The 18,576-nt window shown below is 34.4% G+C and overlaps 1 pseudogene; it reads left to right on the top strand.

Moving 5' to 3' along the window:
* The first annotated feature begins 5,897 nt into the window (after nucleotides 1-5,897).
* On the top strand, nucleotides 5,898-7,940 carry LOC143541556 (phytosulfokine receptor 1 pseudogene; annotated as a pseudogene).
* Nucleotides 7,941-18,576: the final 10,636 nt, after the last annotated feature.

The following is an 18,576-nucleotide window of genomic DNA, read 5'->3' on the forward strand; positions in this document are numbered from 1 at the left end:
CTTAGTTTCTTTCTTTTTTTCTTTCGTTTTTTTAATAGATTGATGAAGCGGTCAAATGAAAATGAAGATCAAAACACGTTGATTCTATGAATTCCCGTGATAAACTTTCAAACCCTAAATCCCATCCAAAAGGCAAGGGAAAATGAAGAGAAAATATTTATTAATCAAATTCAAGTCTGTCTCTCCAAATTACATAAGAAACATATAAATAGAGTTTCTAATACGAAATGAGCCAAAAAAAGGCCATGGGCCAAGCACAAACCCAAAAAGAAAAATGCAAAAACCGACAAAAAAAACATAAAAAGGCCCATAACTTTATTTAGGAGGCGTTTTTGGGCTTCGGACAAGGGCCCAACTATTGTTGGCTATTTGCCACAATGTGCTCATCGTCTCAAGCTTCAATTTGATTGGTAATGGGCTTGAAACGGAGCTTCGTGGGCCAAGTTATGCCCATTTTCGTGCAGCCCCTTTTGTAACACGATCTTAGGCCCCCAGAGAAATAATGGCCCGGTCTTCTATACTTGAGCCCACATCATAGATTGATCATGGTTTATTGTTTTTATTAATTAGATAATAACCTGACTAATTAGCACGTGGTAAAAACGTTTTATGTGTTGTATAATATATGATACACTCATACACATTTTTAAATGCCTCAAAATTGAAAGAGCTGTTGTGGTTAGTGGCGGATCCAGAAAATTTAGTCAGGCCATGTGTAGTGGAGGGGCTACAATTGGGGGCGAATTGTGACACGTGGCGTCCAGTCAGCATGGAGTGGAAATTTGTTTTTGGGGTGTAATGGTGTAAGGGCTACAAGTTGGGCCCACAGTGTGTTTTTTTATTGTTTTCTTTTTATAACTAAACTAATTAAATAAAAACCAATTTATTTAAATAATTAAATAAAAATGCATTAAAATTTAAAAGAAATACAAAAAAATTAAAAAACATAACTAATAATGCATTAAAATTAAAAAAAAAATACATAACTAAAAATATTAAAAAACATAACTAAATAACATACTAATATCCATAATATTTGCGCATTTTTTCAATTCGTTGTCGTTGCAATAATGCGGCATCTTCGTGTGACCCGGCCGCTTTGAGGGATTCGTATTTTTCACTCAATTCCCGCAATTCCAACATTTGGTCAATCTTTTCGTGTTGTTTGTTGGTTTCGTTCATGACATCGTTGAGTTCCTCGACACTTTTTTTTTTGTTTTTTTGATGATTTCTCTCATGGTAGCGGCGACTTCCACGAGTGTCGGTTGGTTCGGGTTGTTTGTAGGATTCATTTTGCTAAATTTTTTGAAGAAGGTTTATGTTTATATAGATGTGAAATGAAGTAGAAGGATATGAAATGGAGAAGAAGGTATATGTTTATATAGATATATAATATATTGTTTTAATTAATTTTTTTTTTTATTTTGTATCGTTTGACAACAGTCAAAATAATAAAATATTATTATTTTCTCAAAGTTTATGCGATTAAAAGAATCCGCCCTAGCCCCAAATCGCCCAAAAATCGCTTGGGGGGGGAGGCGGTGTTCTAGCCCTTTGTCGCCCTTTCTCGCCCCCGACTCCCGCCCACTACACTCAGCCTCAGTGGGTGCAAAAAAAAGTTCCCAAAATGAGTCGGGTCAAACCGAAACGGGTTGAGTAAAAAATTTACATTAAACAAACTATGTATACAAATGTAAACAATAAATTTCATTAAAGATAAACAAAATACATATTACGATTGACCTTTATGTGATTTCATCTTTTGAAAACGGTCAATTACAGCTTCATTCGTAACACTTAAAATATTTTTTTTTCAACACTACAAATTACACAAACATTCACCATAAGACAACAAAGATCACTTGCCTTTTGAATTTGAAGAAAAGGGCATTATTTTCATTAAACAATAATATTGAAAATGACTATTGGACTTGTAGTTGAAGAATTCAAGTACAAAAGAAATAAATTAACTAGTGATGAACCATGAATGTTTGTTTTATATTATAATAACATTAAGAATTCAAATCACGATTTACAAAATAAATCTAACCTTAGATGTCACATGTGAAGCCGCCATACCCTAATCTGGCCGTCTCCCCTAATTCCTGATTTTCAATTAAAGTGGTTGAGCAATTAACTAATATGGGTTTAATTGTTATTGTTCATAACAAATTAAATTTTGGCTTAATATTTAAAAAGTCAATTTTGGGGCACTTAAAAAATTATGAATGGGTTACTAAAATTTTTGGATGGGTCACTAAAAAATTACAAATTTATAAAGAAAACTAAAGACTTGAGTGGGTGCAAACGCTTCCCCTGACCGAACACTGGATCCGCCGCTGGTTGTGATCCCATTATTGTTGAAATGGCTTGTGACAAGAAGGGTGGCGTGGCATTTTGACAGACGAATAAAAACAAAATGAAAAGGTTGCATTATTTGATGACATTCTTTCAATTCTTATCATTACACTGCTGTCATCTTCAATGTTGGAAATATATGTTTGGACTGGTCATAAAAACTTTCAAAGCACACCCCTGAATATTATTATTATTATTATTATTATTATTATTATTATTTTAAATTTCTTTTTAACATTTAAGCATGAGCAAAAACTAGTGAGTGATGTTGATTGAAAAGATGATAGAAGAAATTAGTCGAAAAAATATCATATGGTCTACTTCTCACACAGAAAGAACATCTTGTTTTTGCATCACTTTTATTTTATATGATTATTGATTCTATTTATAAATGAAATACATTAATCTTAATAGATTTACATGATATATAAAGTTATCCATGACATCTTGAAATTTGGGGCTTACATGGACTACTTTTTAAGCAGGTGAACGATGTTCAAAATTGATTTTTGAAGGATGTTAAGTTTTAAAACAAAATAAGTCAATTCATGGTAATTTGATTCAGAAAAAAAGCGAAATTAAGTTCATCCAAGCTAAATTTGGACTGACTAAACAACAAATCTACGTGCATGCATACATACACTCATACTTCGTTTGGCTCTGTGCATCCGTTTTAAAAGGCAAAAAGAGACACGAATCGTTCTTGATTTACATCAAGAACACCCACCAGGAGTCCAGTTACAAGAATATTAAAACCGTAAACAAACCATAGCTAGGATAAGAACTCTTACCTTAAAAGCCGATTGATTGTAAAGGATGACTCAACTATTGAGTGCCCAACATATCAACAGTGATGAATGCTAGTCCTTACACACGAACCGCCAAGACTTGAACCCGGTTTGCCCTTGCCTCTCAGTCGCAGCCTCACAAAAGCCAAAGTCCAAACTCAACCCACCAACTTCGAACTAGCCAGAGGGCAACTTTGGTGGATGGTGGTTGTTTGTAATTTCTAACTTTTTTTAAGTGTTTTTCTCCAATTGATCCCCTTGCCATATACTTATAATCTAATGTTTAGCAAACCCTAATCACAACTACCTTGACCCAAAACTTTCTAAAGCACAACTCATTCGAAAATTAAGGTGGTTTAGAAACATTGCAAACAAATAACTAGATTTAGGTTGTGATTTTGAATTCAAATCTTTTAGTTTAACAGTTATTTATTTATTATTAAAACTAATTTTATATAATTTTGAAAATGATAATGTAATTAATTTATTATTCCTAAGTTATAATGATCATATTAATCCCATTAAGAGAGGACAAGGCACTCATATATATGGGTAGGGTGCATGACTTTCAAACCACATAACAATACCACCGTCATCTCATGTGGGTAGCGCTTATGACTTCATTTCATGGTAAATGTTTGCCAAATAAAATTGATTCATTGTTAAATATTGAAGAATTAAACTGAATTAATAAAGTTTTAGAATACTTGTGGTAGGTGTTGCCAGTAGTTTTTTGGTTTGTGGTTAATTAATGGTATAAATGATGTGGTAGTAACGGGATTGATCGGTACATGTGTTGGACTTAATTCCCGTCCTTGAGTCAATGAGGCGGGTTGGACCGATTCATCGAGCCTATGATGGATTGGTGTTTTGTTTATCAAATCGAGCATGTAACTTGGTTTACAATGAATAAATTACTTGGTAAACAAGTCGAGCCAATGACTTTGATTGCAAGGAATTTATTTATTAGTTATTGTTTAAATATGTTTTTACTAAGGAGTATTTGAGTATGATAAAGAGTTTTTATTCTAGTCTAATTAGATTTTTATGTTTAAGAGCATGTTTGGAATTGCTTCTTAAAAGTGCTTATGGCTTTTTAGAGAGTCAAAATATTCAAAATGTCCCTCCAAAAGCACCTAAAAGCACCAATTTGGAGCTTTTGGAGGGACATTTTGGATATTTTGCCTCTCCAAAAAGCCATAAACACTTTTAAGAAGCAATCCCAAACACCTCCTAAATTATTATATATACCCGAGCTTGTGGGTTATATCATTAAGAGTCTAAGTATTGTAATTTTCAAGCTAATGAGAATTACAAAGATCGAGATTATGATTTAAATTTTCGTTTTTTGTGTTTATCGATCCTGGTTACCAAACTTCAACATGGGTAATACCAATGAGTACCCATTCCCCATAATAAATGTTTATTCTAAAAATAACTATTTATTTACTTAGATTAATTTCTAAGTATTATTCCTCCAAATAAATAATAATGATTAATATTAACGGATTATAAATTGCAATAGTTTTCTCTAAACAGATAGTCACCATACTAATTTGTGCACTTAATTAGATATCATTGTCACCATACTAATTTGTGTACTTAATTTGTTATACATTTTTCAAAGCGCAATGACAACACTGTCATATATGTTGATAGTTGGGCCTACTTGTTCTACGTTCTCATCCAGAAACGATAAAAAATCAAATTTGCAATTATAGTTTGATTGCTGTGGTTGACTGGTTGGTATATGTCCTAATCGAAGACTTGATAAAAACTAGTCACCATCGTATACATAATAACTACCAAAGTCATCATTTTACCTACTTATTTTTTCTTTTAAAAGACCAACAAATGTAGAATTGTCTAGATATTTTGTACGGGGTGATCAATGGCAAAAGGTCACCGTCAGCTGGCCCAATCTAGCCGTATGAAGCCCTTAAACGCCTACAAGTTATCTCCAGTTACGTGGAAAATCCACCCGCCCGAAGGCTGAAATTTGGTGACCAGAATCGATAAACTCAAAAACGAAAATTTAGATCATAAGCTCGATCTTTGTAATTCTCATTAGCTCGAAAATTACAATTCACAATTTTTAAACTCTCTTAATGATATAACCTACAAGCTCGGGTATATATACTAATTTAAACTTGAAAACCTAATTAGACTTATTTATAAACATTTATCGTACTCAAATACTAATTAGTAAAAACAAATTTAAATAATAATTAATAAATAAATTCCTTGTTGTCCAAGTCATTAGTTCAACTTGTTCACCGACACCAAGTAACTTATTCCATGTAAAACAAGTTACGTGATCAACTTGATTAACAAGACACCAATCCGTCATAGGCTCGATGGGTCGACCCAACCTGCCTCATTGACTTGAGGACGGGAATTAAGTCCAACAAAGACCCACTGATGGTAAAACCCAGACGACCTCAAGATTCAAATGAATATCACAAAAATCCCGATCTTCCTTAATTGAATCGCCCATGTCCAGATTTAGTACCACTACACCACATCAGAAAGTACTATAAATAATTCATAAATTAAGTATTTCTTTTTTATTTACTATATATTAATCAAAACAATCATACATTTTCCCTCCATTTTTCCCATTTTTCTCATGTTGATGATGTTCAAATTTCGTACATTTACTCTCTTGGACTCATATAATATCTTCTAAATCACTGGACATGATTTAACTATCAACCCCAGATATTAAATCATATTATTCCAATCTTCCAAATGAATGTACTTGAGTTATGTGTGGCTGCTATGTTTTGTGGGATTTTAGTTACAGCTCACTTCAACTCCACCTGCAATTCCAATGATTCCATGGTATTGAAACATTTCATGGACGGAATGGAAACCACCATTAATTCGTGGACTTCAAATTCTCCGAATTGCTGCGATTGGGATGGTGTCACATGTGATTTCTCGGGTAAGGTTATCGGATTAAAACTATCCAAGAAAAATTTAGTCGGTAATTTGCCCGATTTGTTAACCGATCTAGACCAGATTAGAACGATAAATCTATCTCGTAATTTACTCGAAGGCACTCTCCCAATTTCAATATTCCAATTGCCTTATTTACAAGTTCTTGATTTGAGTTCTAATTATTTTTCTGGTTCTTTACCGGATAATATAAACCTGCCTTCAGTCCAATTATTCGACATTTCTGATAATAACTTTAAAGGTCCATTTCCATCCGGTTTTTGTATCAATTCGATCGGAATTAAGGTTCTTAAGTTTGGGGAAAATTTCTTTAATGGTGAGATTCCATCTGAATTTGAGAATTGTGGTTCTTTGGAATGGCTTTCTTTAGATGCAAATTTGTTTTACGGAATCATACCGGATTATCTATTCAGTTTACCAAGTTTGTCTAGATTGTTTCTTCAAGATAACAATTTAATCGGTCAGCTTCATAATAATCATCCCTCAAATCTTGTTTATTTAGATGTTTCAATGAATGGGTTTTCAGGAAATCTGCCTGATTTCTTTCACACCTTTCCGAATTTAACTTATTTTGCTGCTCATTCAAATAAGTTGAATGGTGAGATACCAGTTTCGCTGTCGAATTCTCGCACCATTTCTTCGTTGATATTAAGAAACAACTCATTTTCGGGTTCGATAAGTTTAAACTGCTCGTCGATGATCAGCCTCGCCTTTCTTGATTTGGCTTTTAACAAGTTTTCAGGATATATTCCTGATAATTTGCCTGCTTGCGCATTGTTAAAAACCATATATCTAGATAGGAATAAGCTGACGGGACGAATTCCAGAAAGCTTCAAAAGGTTTAACTCTTTATCTCTTCTTTCCATTTCAAGGTTAAACTTGAATAACCTCTCTGTTTCCTTCCAAATTCTACAACACTGCCATAATCTCACCACTTTGGTCATCACACAAAGCTTTATCAATGAACAAATGCCATCTATTGCGAACCTACAGTTCAAAATGCTTGAGAATCTTTTGATGCGAAATTGTAATCTCACGGGTATAATTCCCTTGTGGTTAGATGGTCTAACAAAACTCAAGATTTTGGATTTGGCATGTAACCGGTTGAACGGACAGATTCCCCCCTTTTTAGGAAATCTGGAGTGTCTTGTTTACCTGGATTTATCAAACAACTCTTTAACCGGTGGCATTCCAATAAGCCTCACTGAATTACTGGGCCTTCGGTCCCTTAATGTCTCGTTAAGGAATCCTTTGGAGTTACCTATGTTCAAGAGGCGCGGGATGAGTGGTAAAATGGTGCCATACAGTTATGGGGTTCAACATAGACGAACACTAGACCTCGGTAGCAACTCTCTCACGGGTCCAATCTGGCCCGAGTTTGGAAGTCTTGTGAATATAGAGATTTTGAATCTAAAATACAATAAGTTATCAGGTAATATTCCAAGTAGTTTGGGGAAATTATTCAGGATACAGACTTTGGATTTGTCTCATAACAATTTGTCTGGGGAGATACCTCACTGTTTGGTACAACTACATTTCTTGTCAAAGTTTAGTGTTGCGTACAATATTTTAATGGGGCCTATTCCCTCTGGAGGCCAATTTTCGACCTTTTCAAACTCTAGTTTTGAAGGAAACGCGGGTTTATGTGGTGAATTCTTTACAAAATGTGATAGAGTTCAAGAATTGTTGCAGCAAAATCAGGCATCTAAGAATAAACAAGTTTCTATCACTAATTTGGTTGAATGGGTCGGATTTGTCATTGGTTTCCTTTTCTCGGTCGTTGTGTTTCTTGTTATTCCAACAATTCGGGAATTTCAGATTGGAGAGATATGAGTAGCCAATCTTTTGTTCCGGTTGAAGATAGAGTTAATGTTATTTTCTGTCTATGTGATATGCTAATAAGTTTAAAATTTTGTACATAACTTTCCTCAACTACTATACTATATTCACCTTTTTTATACCAAAATCTTGAGGGCTAGTGATAATTATATTTATGTTTGTAGTTGTTATCATTGAGGTAGTTAGTTGTTGAGATTGTAGACACCATCATGTTTTACTTTATGTTATATAGAAAAATGTAACACAACACATGCATTTTCACATTTCATTTGTAATCCTTTTCTCTGGTAGTTACTCTCCTTCAAAAAACATTTCATTTTATGAATTTAGTTTCTGGTGGCACTATTTGCCATTGTAGATAATGGAATTATAGATAAAACCATATCTTGTTTGAATTAGATATGTATCCACAACTTTCCCCAAACAAAAGGGACCAAAAGGGCAATTTTTTATTAAAATTAAAATAAGAACCTCTTCACTTCAAGGGAAAAAAAATAAACTTGTTTTTCCTTGCTAAAAGAACCATCGAACAAGAGTAGCTGAAAACAGAAACTACAGCCATCACTTTCAAATTTCAATCAAGCCATTTTGAAAGTAAGTTAATACTTCACTCACTCGCCATATACTATTACTAAACTACGATTTCCTTACACAAATCTTCATTGCTTAAATGGATGTAGTTTTTGGGATATTGGTGTTAGGAACAAAGCAGCGTGCGGAAGCGAAACAAGACACATATGCACAACGATAAACACGCATAAACGAAAATATAAACGACACAACATCCACGGGCTGCAACTAGGTTTTTTTATTAGCTCATAACAAAGATTACAATTGCATGATTGGTATATATAATACATCGGATTAGAGTTAAACACAATTAGGAATCAAAACCGGGCCCTAATAAAACCGGACCAAAGGCCTTCATAACCCAACAATCTCCCACTTGAAGGCCTTGCGATAAACTTCAGCCCGCCGTCCAAACAAATAACAATAACCCAGTCATCCAGTAGCTCTAGTAATCTTCTGTACAGAAATCTACTAAGCCTCTAGTTCCAAGAACAAGCTAAAACTTCAACAACACAATTTCTTTAAGCCTCTAGTTCCATAGGAACAAGCTAAGATTTCCACCAATCCACACCCTAGTTGCAGCTGCCATTCTCATCAGTTACTTGAAAGACCCATTGAAGCTCCCGAGAGCTCCAATCCGGTCATCTCAGACCCAGCCATGACAAAACCCGGCAATGACTCATCCTCAATCTTAACCAGCCCTTACTTACTCACACTATCGGCTACAAAGACTTCCAGAGGATAAACACTCTCCAAATCAGCAGACTATACCATGAGAGATTTTCACATTCGGATTTCTCGATCTTCCCAACCCAACGTCCCCTTGGAAACGAACCTAGAACACGCTGCGTGCTCTCACTATTACCAAAACCCCAAACATGTTCAAACCTCCGAATGCACTCAAGCTGTCATTCCCGTGGCTCTAGGTTTCATGTCGGCAAACTAAAACCCCTAGCTCTACCCAATTCAGTGAGCCAAGACTTTATAACTCGAAAGTTTGTTCACTTCTTCCGATGATACAAAAAAAACTCGTATCTTCCAAATGTTTTTAATTAAAAAAAATCACCAATGCTTTATTGAAGTGAGTAACAGAAATAAAGCATACAAGAATCTTGAATCCAAGAGTCTTCACCGCCTTCACTAAGTCCCGATGCATCAACCCCATATACATTCTCAATAGCATAATTCCAAACCTTTTGACATCGACTCTTAAAATGTCTCATCTCTACGCAACCTACCAAGTCGACTGTGCCCAGCTCCCACGGTCTCTGTTATCCCAACCCATGCCACACCAATACTCCATGAGATGAACCCTACTTGTAATATCCCGGCAAATAACTTTGCCCATCATAAGATGTTGATCCTTTTATATGTTGAACCACTGATCAGTATTGAACATAAATAACTTCACAATTCTAAAACGAACAAGAAGTAATAATCACAGTTCCAAACCAGCTAACAGGCAGACTATACCGTACACACGGGTTCCAAACCAGCTAACAGACAGTTATAACAACAATAGAACTTTCATGGAAAGCAAGCGGTACCAAGGGTTCTATAACTGTACACACGATCAGTTAACCCAACCCCTATCCGAAAGATCATCCAAATGAGCAATAGTTCACACGACTTGCCACTGGCCTCCTTTTTTCACTTATGTCGTCAACGACACACACGCCCGTTCCATTTTGTCCAGGTTTATTCCATACTAGTACCACATACAAGTTTCCTTTGACAAACCAATCAACCCAAAAAATTCATAACCGACGAACATTCCGATGACAACAATAACAAACAAGAATAAATCGAAAACAGTGAACGGACACAGCAATGACACGGGCCTGAACATGAAGACTGTTCTACTGAACAATATCAAATTATACGGATTTGCTCTTGCAACAACCAATAAATCATCACTACGTGAATATCGACTTTTAGCCACACATGTGGTCTGGGCGATTTGCCACACTTCGGCATAAATGTGTGGCTAAAAGGTCTTTGACCATGTTTGAAAACCTTCCAGAATGTTTTGGCCACACATGTTATTCTTCATGTGACCATTCTATACCTACTCAGGTACTTTTCGTTACACTTTGAAAAAACTGTGACAAAATCTAGCCACATTATAAAAACGTGTGGCGAAATGTGACCTACAGTCATAGTTTGTTTGATCTTTGATACATGTGACCAAAAACACATGTATTAGCCACAAACTGTGACATTTAACTAGCCACATGTTTTAATAGTGTGGCCAAATGTAACGAACGGCTACTGTATTGATAAGAGATGTGTCTAAAGGTAAAAGATATAGCCACTTATATTACGTTGTGGGCCCAATGTCACATTTGTTAGCCACATTTTTAGTAATGTGGCGAAATATGACTAACAACCATTTTTATTATTAGTAATGTGGCTAAAACACTTAAAATATATGGCCACTTATACGAAGTTGTGTGACCATAGAGTAGTTTAGTTTTACATGGCTACAACGCTTTATTTTTCCTAAGTACCATCACCTTCACCTCCTCCCAATTACAAACCTAATCCATAAACATCGATTGAAGCTCATTACTCTTCTTCATCACTTTGATTCTTGCTCCAAACTTCATCAACCATCCTGCGATCAAATCTAACAGGGGTTTTCAACATGATTAATTAGAACCCTAGAGATGTCAAAAAATGTTAGGGTTTGAGTTTTGTTGAGATCAGTTGGTTGACAGATTCATTCTCGTTTATTGATTGGTCTGTAACTCGATATATGTTAAACAACGATTATGTAACATCCCAAATTTCAAGATTTTTATAAATATGGATTTTAAACCAAAGAGGGGTCAAAGAGGAAATAAAACAAAAGGGTGGATGATGTATATTTTTGGATGTTCTGGACGTGTGTGTGGACAGAAGAAGAAAACAAGCAAGAAGAAGAGAACGAGCAAGAAGGAGAACAGATGATTTCACTTCTCAAATCGATTATCAAATCGAGCATTAGAAAATACATAATCATCGTCTAGTAGATCGATTATTGGGTAAGTGTTTCTAACCCTAAAGCTGGGGCTTTGTTATCTACACTTCATGCATGATGATCTAGTACGTGTTTTATGTGATTATTGATAAACTGATAGTGATAATATTGATTATGTGATCTATTACTAGTTATAATTGTTGATTCTATCATAGTAGTGTCAAACTGTGTTCAAGAGTATACCATATTTGATGAACACAGTTGATAAATTAGAGATCTTTTATGGATGTGGTTATATGATTATAATCTGTACACATAAGTTGATTGTTGTAATGCATCGAACATAAGAGGTCATTGTTAAAATGTATGAGCAAATAGCCATTTCAGATCGTGCGTAGAGATTTAAAGTAACGATTTCAAATGAATGCACACAAGGTGTTTGTGAAAATGTCTCAACGAACAAGGAATTAAAAGAGTTGTTAAGATGTGAAATTCATATTACTGCTGTCAATAAAGTTCGTATAAAATCATAGAAAAATCGTGTGAATGTGTATTATACATGCTTGAAAACCTATTTTTATGTACTAGGGTTCATCTTTGAACACGATAAGCTAATTCAGACTTAAAATGGATCAAAACAGTAGATTAAAATGATGACAGCATGTTTTTTGAAGTTAAATTATGTTGTTGTCCTGTTCTTTGAATAATCATATAAAGTAGTATAAAATTCCGAGAAAGATATATTTTATATTCTTGAAAAGCTCCTTGAGTCTACTACGTTTTATATGTGAACATGAAAAGCTGTTTCGGATGAAATATTGTTCAAAACAATTAGTTTCTAGAGCAATACAGCAGATTCAGCATACTGTTTTGACAAAAAATAGGTTTGCTGACCTGTTTTGCTAAAAATCACATATAATAAACCGTAGCTCCGATAAAGGTGAACTTTATATGCTTGGAAACCTCAGTGAGTTTACTACATTTTACTTTTGAGCATATTAAGTTAGTTCTGACTTTTAACTGGTCAAAAGTTGAGGTGAATAGGTGCTGCACAAAAGGTGCAGCACTGAAAATAGTTTTTTTCATAATAATAAATGGTGTGCGCACTTGTTTAGAAGAGATTATGACATAACTACTTTAATGTAAATTAATGCCATAATGTATGAAGTTTCTAAGTAGAGCCTAGTCGTATATGTACTGAGTTAACCGTTAAAACGGGGGAAGTGGATAAATGACTTGAAAATGTTTAACTGATAACTTGATGAACACATTGATGATTCTTGGTTTGTTAATTATTCGGTATGAATGAGAGTGGTATGAAAATACCGAGTGTCCACATTATGTATTCTAACTTGTTGAAAGTTGACTTTAACAAGCTAGGTATGTTGAAGCTTGGAAGCCAACGAGTCAAATGGACGAAGTGTAATCAAGCTCCTACGAACAAAGGTAAGTTTATCTTACATCTATTTTAAGAAGTTACAAGTCTTATTAGTATGTTTTGATTTATTATGAATATCAAATGGATACGCGCCGCCTTGACCCATTAATTGAAAGTTGATTCTTTTGACTATACTTAGTGTGTACTGGTTGTTTTAACTCGTTACAATTTGAAGTTTACCCTACCAAATGTCTAAGTGGTAATTACTCGTGTCTAGAATATAAATAGTACTAGCATTGTGTAGTACGGTTTGATTTGGGTTTCGGACCAGCTTGTCGATTATAATAATAATATAGTAACTAGATGAAGATTTGACTCGTTGGTGAATATTAAATTTATAGCATGATTTAATTATAGAAATGTCGTTAAGTTGTTTAGACGGGTTGTAAATAATATGTTGAAAAGTTGTAACCGTTTCTAAAATTTAATTTTAGTTGAGACGTGAAATAGCATAAGATTAATTTAAATGAGTTGTAATTATGTTGATGAGTTAAAATCATGTTGATTAGAAACAGGTACGCAAAGCTTATGATCAATCGGGCGAGTTAAGATACATAATAAATTGAATCTTTGGAGTTGCATAACGGTAGCCAGTATAGACTACGCTGGACCTTGTTTGGCTTAATATTTTGACTAATGTTACTCTGGGATTAATATCTTATTTATATATAATATTTAAATATTGGCAATAACTAATATTTGGTACTTGATTGCTTTAGGTGAAGCCCACAAATGGAAGCGAAAAGCCGAAGATCAAGTGCTCGGATTTGGACACCAATACACATCAAAGTGCAAGTTTCTAATATTGATAATGAATTATGAATAAGTTTTAAAATATGTACTATCTTTGATTAAAAGACAAGTTTCTACGGATATTATACGTGATGTTCGGATATTATACGTGATGTGTGGATACATGTTAGGACTTTTGGTATTGTTGACATTACTTATTATCACCAACGATTTTTTTTAATTGAGTTGTTCCGACCCAGACCCGTTCCGACCCATAACCCATTTTGACCCAACCCAACCCATTTCGACCCAACCCAACCCATTTGCCACCCCTATGTTTAATGTATATTGACGGGTTAGGTGAGTTGTACCTCTTAAGACACAATTTAAAAAAATATTCAAAAATAATAATAAAAAAAATCATAAGTCAAATTATAAATAAAAAACGGAAAAAGTAAAAAAACTAAAACATTTCCTCCGTTGTCCTTGTTAAAAAAATCGACCCGAAACCTGTTTTGACACGTTCCGACCTTGACCCATTTTGACCCGAACCTTTTGACCCTGACCATTCCGACCCAAACCATAACAACCCCTTTTTTAATTGGCCCGTTTGGACCTGACCCGTTTCGACCCATAACCCGTTCCGACCCATAACCGTTTCGACCCAACCCAACCCATTTGCCACCCCTATGTTTAATGTATATTGACGGGTTATGCGAGTTGTACCTCTTAAGACACAATTTAAAATTATATGCATAATGGGCCCATTAGAGATTTCAAGGCCCAATATGATCCATTAGGACATGTATGAGTTGTTTTTGTCTATTATGGTCTAATATGACTCCCTATAACACGATATAACCCTTAAATATCTAATGTTACATATCACATGCCATAATAGACCACTAAGAGATTTCAAGCCCTAATATGACCCATTAGAGCGACTATGACATGAAAAAGGCTATAATGGGCCACTAACACCAACAAGGCCCAATAAGACCTATGATGAAAGTATCACATGTTATCGTCCATTAACATCTAATTATGACTAATGACATTCATATACAACCTTCTTAGAGCAACTATGATGTGATAAAGGCTATAAGGGGCCACAAACACCAGTTAAGGTCCGATAAGGCCCATTGATGAAAGTAAGACATTTTGTTGGGCGTTAACCAAACTATGACTCACTAAACTCATATTCAACCCTTTTAGAGCAACTATGATATGATAGAGACTACAATGGGTCACTAACAACAATCAAGGCCCAAGACGGCCCATTAATGCAAAGTATAACGACCAACTATGCATATGGCTCACTACACTCATATACAACCCTCTTGTAGCAACGGGGACATGATAGATGCTATAATGGCCACTAGTACCATTCAAGGCCCATTGATGAATGTATGACATGTTTTGGGCGTTAACATCTAAGTATGACTAATGATAGTCATATACAAACTTCTTAAAGCAACTATGACGTAACCATCAGACACTAACATCTAACTATGAGTCTATGACTAATGATAGCCAAATAAGGCCTATTGACGAAAGTATGGTGTGTTTCGGGCGTTAACATTTAACCATGACTAATGACACTACTATACAACTCTTTTAGAGCAACTGTGACATGATAGATGCTATAATGAGACACTAACACCAATCAAGAACTAGGATGACCCACTAATAAGCGTATGGTTTATTATTGGGCGTTAACACTGAATACTACACTCTTATACAACTCTTTTAGAGCAACTATAAATATCACTTGTATTTATTTTATATGTTTTATATTTAAAATACAATTTGTTATATTATTTAAGGTTTAATTAGTTGTTATACACACACACACACACACTAACAACTCTTTATTTTAATTAAAAGTAAAAATATTTAATTCTATTTATTTCCTATTAATTTTACTTCCCTCAAAATTTCAAATTAAATTCACCCCCTCTTTTCTTCAAAAAATTTTGAATTACCCTTTCATTCTTAAATCTAATTTCTAATTAACCTACATTTTTTTCTTTCTCTTCATTACTTCTTATTCTTCTTCTTCTTCTTCTTCTTCATATCTCTACACCCACCATCTTTCATCTTTAATTCTCTAACTCACTCAATTTTTAACCAAATCCTTTGATTCCGGGCTCTAATCTTATTATTTTTGCGAGAGGAATTCACGTATGGTGTCGGTTTCCATCAATTTTATCTCGATTTTTGCCGGATTCGTGTTGAGTGTGAAGAACCCTAAGAACCAAGTTTGGGGATTTTTAATTTTAAGTGTTATTTCTTGTAATTGAAGCTTAGTACATCTTCTTTCATCACTAAAAATGTATGTATTTCACTTGTAATTGAAGCTTAATACATCTTCTTTCATTGCTGACAGATTCGTTTTTGTTTATTTATTGGTATGTGACTTGATGTTAAACGATGATTATTGAATGATTGTTGATTCTAGGATATAGTACTATGAGTCTAGTTTCCAGAGAGGTAAAAGTTTTAATTTTTGGACGAGTTTTGTATAGTTTTTATAATTTTACAAAAACACTGGTCAAAGCTGATTTGGGGAGTTATATTCTGGTCTGTCTTTCCGACACCATAACTCCCTAATGACAAAACCAAACGGGTTAGTTCCAGTTCTGAAAATTAGTATTATGAGCTTTGAAGACAACCCAATTGGTCTTGCACAATTTGGATTAATGAGTTGATAGAACCATTAAACAAGTGTTTGTTGTGCAATCTGCTGAATTGTTGGTACATATCTTTAATTCTTGAATTATTGTGAGTTTTGTATGCATGAGAAAAATATAATAAAAATTGTTTGAGAAACCTAATTCAAATATTCTACTGTGGTAAATTTTGTAGAATTTATACTTCATCTTTTCATAGTGAATAAAATCAGTTTGTGCATGTTATAATCTATCTCGTGAACTAAGTGATCATAAGTTAAGTTGTATGATGAATGTTTGGTTGATTTGCCATGATACGATGTGTGAATACATGTTAGGACTTTTTAGTAAAGTTGTCTATTGTGATTGTGCGTGAAGGTCGTTGTGCTATGCGTCGATTCAAGTTTTTATTTTTATATTTTTTACCCTATATATGTATCATATATTTTTCTCTCTTTATAGGGTTGGAACACAGAAAAATGGCTAAAGAAGTCCGCGAGCGGGAGAGACAACCGCACGAAAGAGGGTAATGATGGCAGTATATCTCAGCATACGTGCGGTTCAATAGGGTTTGATGAGCATCGTATCTGCTTGGTAAGCTAGTTTTATTTGTAAATTCAATCTTAAAAAAATAGGTCAAAAATTATAATTGTTTGTGCTTTAACGTTTATTACATTACTTCTTATTAGGAAAAAGAACATGGTCGAAAATTTAAGTGGATTGAAGTATTCTTAGATGCCCACCTTAGCAAAGAAAGCAAGAAAAAGTATTGGGTGGGCGAGCTCAACATTAATAGCCTTGGTGCATTTGATTTTTGTACGGATGAGTCAGAACATGCATTTGTAAGTTATCTTTATCAATTTTCGTTTTGTTATATAATTAGGTATAACATATCAACCAGGGAAAGCAAATGAAATAGACCGTTTCATATTTCACACCACATGTGGTAACATAAAAACTGCTAACACTATAATTTAATATACATGTGGTGTACTCATAAACGGGTTGGTTCGGTTTATAACTAAAAATTTAAATGAAAATTACATACTGATTTTGTGGGTGTAATATATAAACGGGTTGGTTCGGGTTCAGATCCATGAAACCAAACCGGAACCAAACCGTTAGTAACGGTTTGGTTTGGTCCGGTTTAAAAGGTATACGGTTTGGTTTTGGTTTACATAAATTAAAAACCGTTACCAACGGTTTGGTTTATAGTTTGACGAAAAACCGCGAAAACCGGACCGTGAACACCCATACTTGGCTTTGAGGTTTCGCCTTACATTAACCCTTTATTAGTTATGATGCTAATATTTTTAACAATTTTAGGTTCAAAAAGTTAGAGCCGAAATGAAAAAAGAACTAGAAAATGAAAGGAAATCAAGAAACGAGTTGGAAGAACGAGCAACGAATGGAACAAATGGAAAAAGAACGTAAGGAAAATGAAGAAAGGAGGCAAAAACAATCTGATGAGCTTATGAGAAAGTTTGAGGTTGGTAGTAATTAGTAGTAGTTTCAAATATTTTGAATTTATAACTTATTAGTGAAGGTTTGGTAATGTAAACCTGTTTTAAATTTATGTTGTTGGGTTTGTTAAACTTATGAAAAAAAATGTTTTGAATTTATGCTAATGTGTTTAGTTACATTTTTAGCCACATTGACAATAACCTCCAGTGTCTATATGATATGATTGGCCACACAATACATCACTATGTGTGACGAAAAGTTTGACATTAGCCACACTTTAACTTAGGAAAAACATTATGTGTGACAAACGGTAATACAATAGCCACACCATAAACTACAAAAGAGTGTTTGACTGGCAAGTTCACATTTTTAGCCACGTTGACAATAACCTCCAGTGTCTATAAGATATGATTAGCCATACAGTACCTCACTATGTGTGACGAAAAGTTTGGCAATAGCCACACTTTAAATTACGAATAACATTATGTGTGACAAACGGTAAGACAATGGCCACACCACAAACTATAAAAGAGTTTTTGACTAGCAAGTTCACATTTTTAGCCACATTGACAATACCTTGTTTCTTTGGTGACCTTTCTCCGTTCCACAGCATCAATTGAGTGTTTAACGAGTTGGTACGAAGAGATCGATCTCTGATTTACCAAGATATTCAACCCCTTTCTTTCGATGTGCTGTCATGATCTCATTCACTGTTTCGTACGAGAACCATTGTTTTGTCTTTTTCTCGGGTTATTCCAGCTGTGTCCTCACTCCGGGAGAATCACAGTAGAT

Source organism: Bidens hawaiensis, unplaced genomic scaffold (genome assembly GCF_021521415.1).
Source record: "Bidens hawaiensis isolate Kalapana, Puna unplaced genomic scaffold, B.hawaiensis_p1.1 tig00000820_1, whole genome shotgun sequence".
Classification (NCBI taxonomy): domain Eukaryota; kingdom Viridiplantae; phylum Streptophyta; class Magnoliopsida; order Asterales; family Asteraceae; genus Bidens; species Bidens hawaiensis.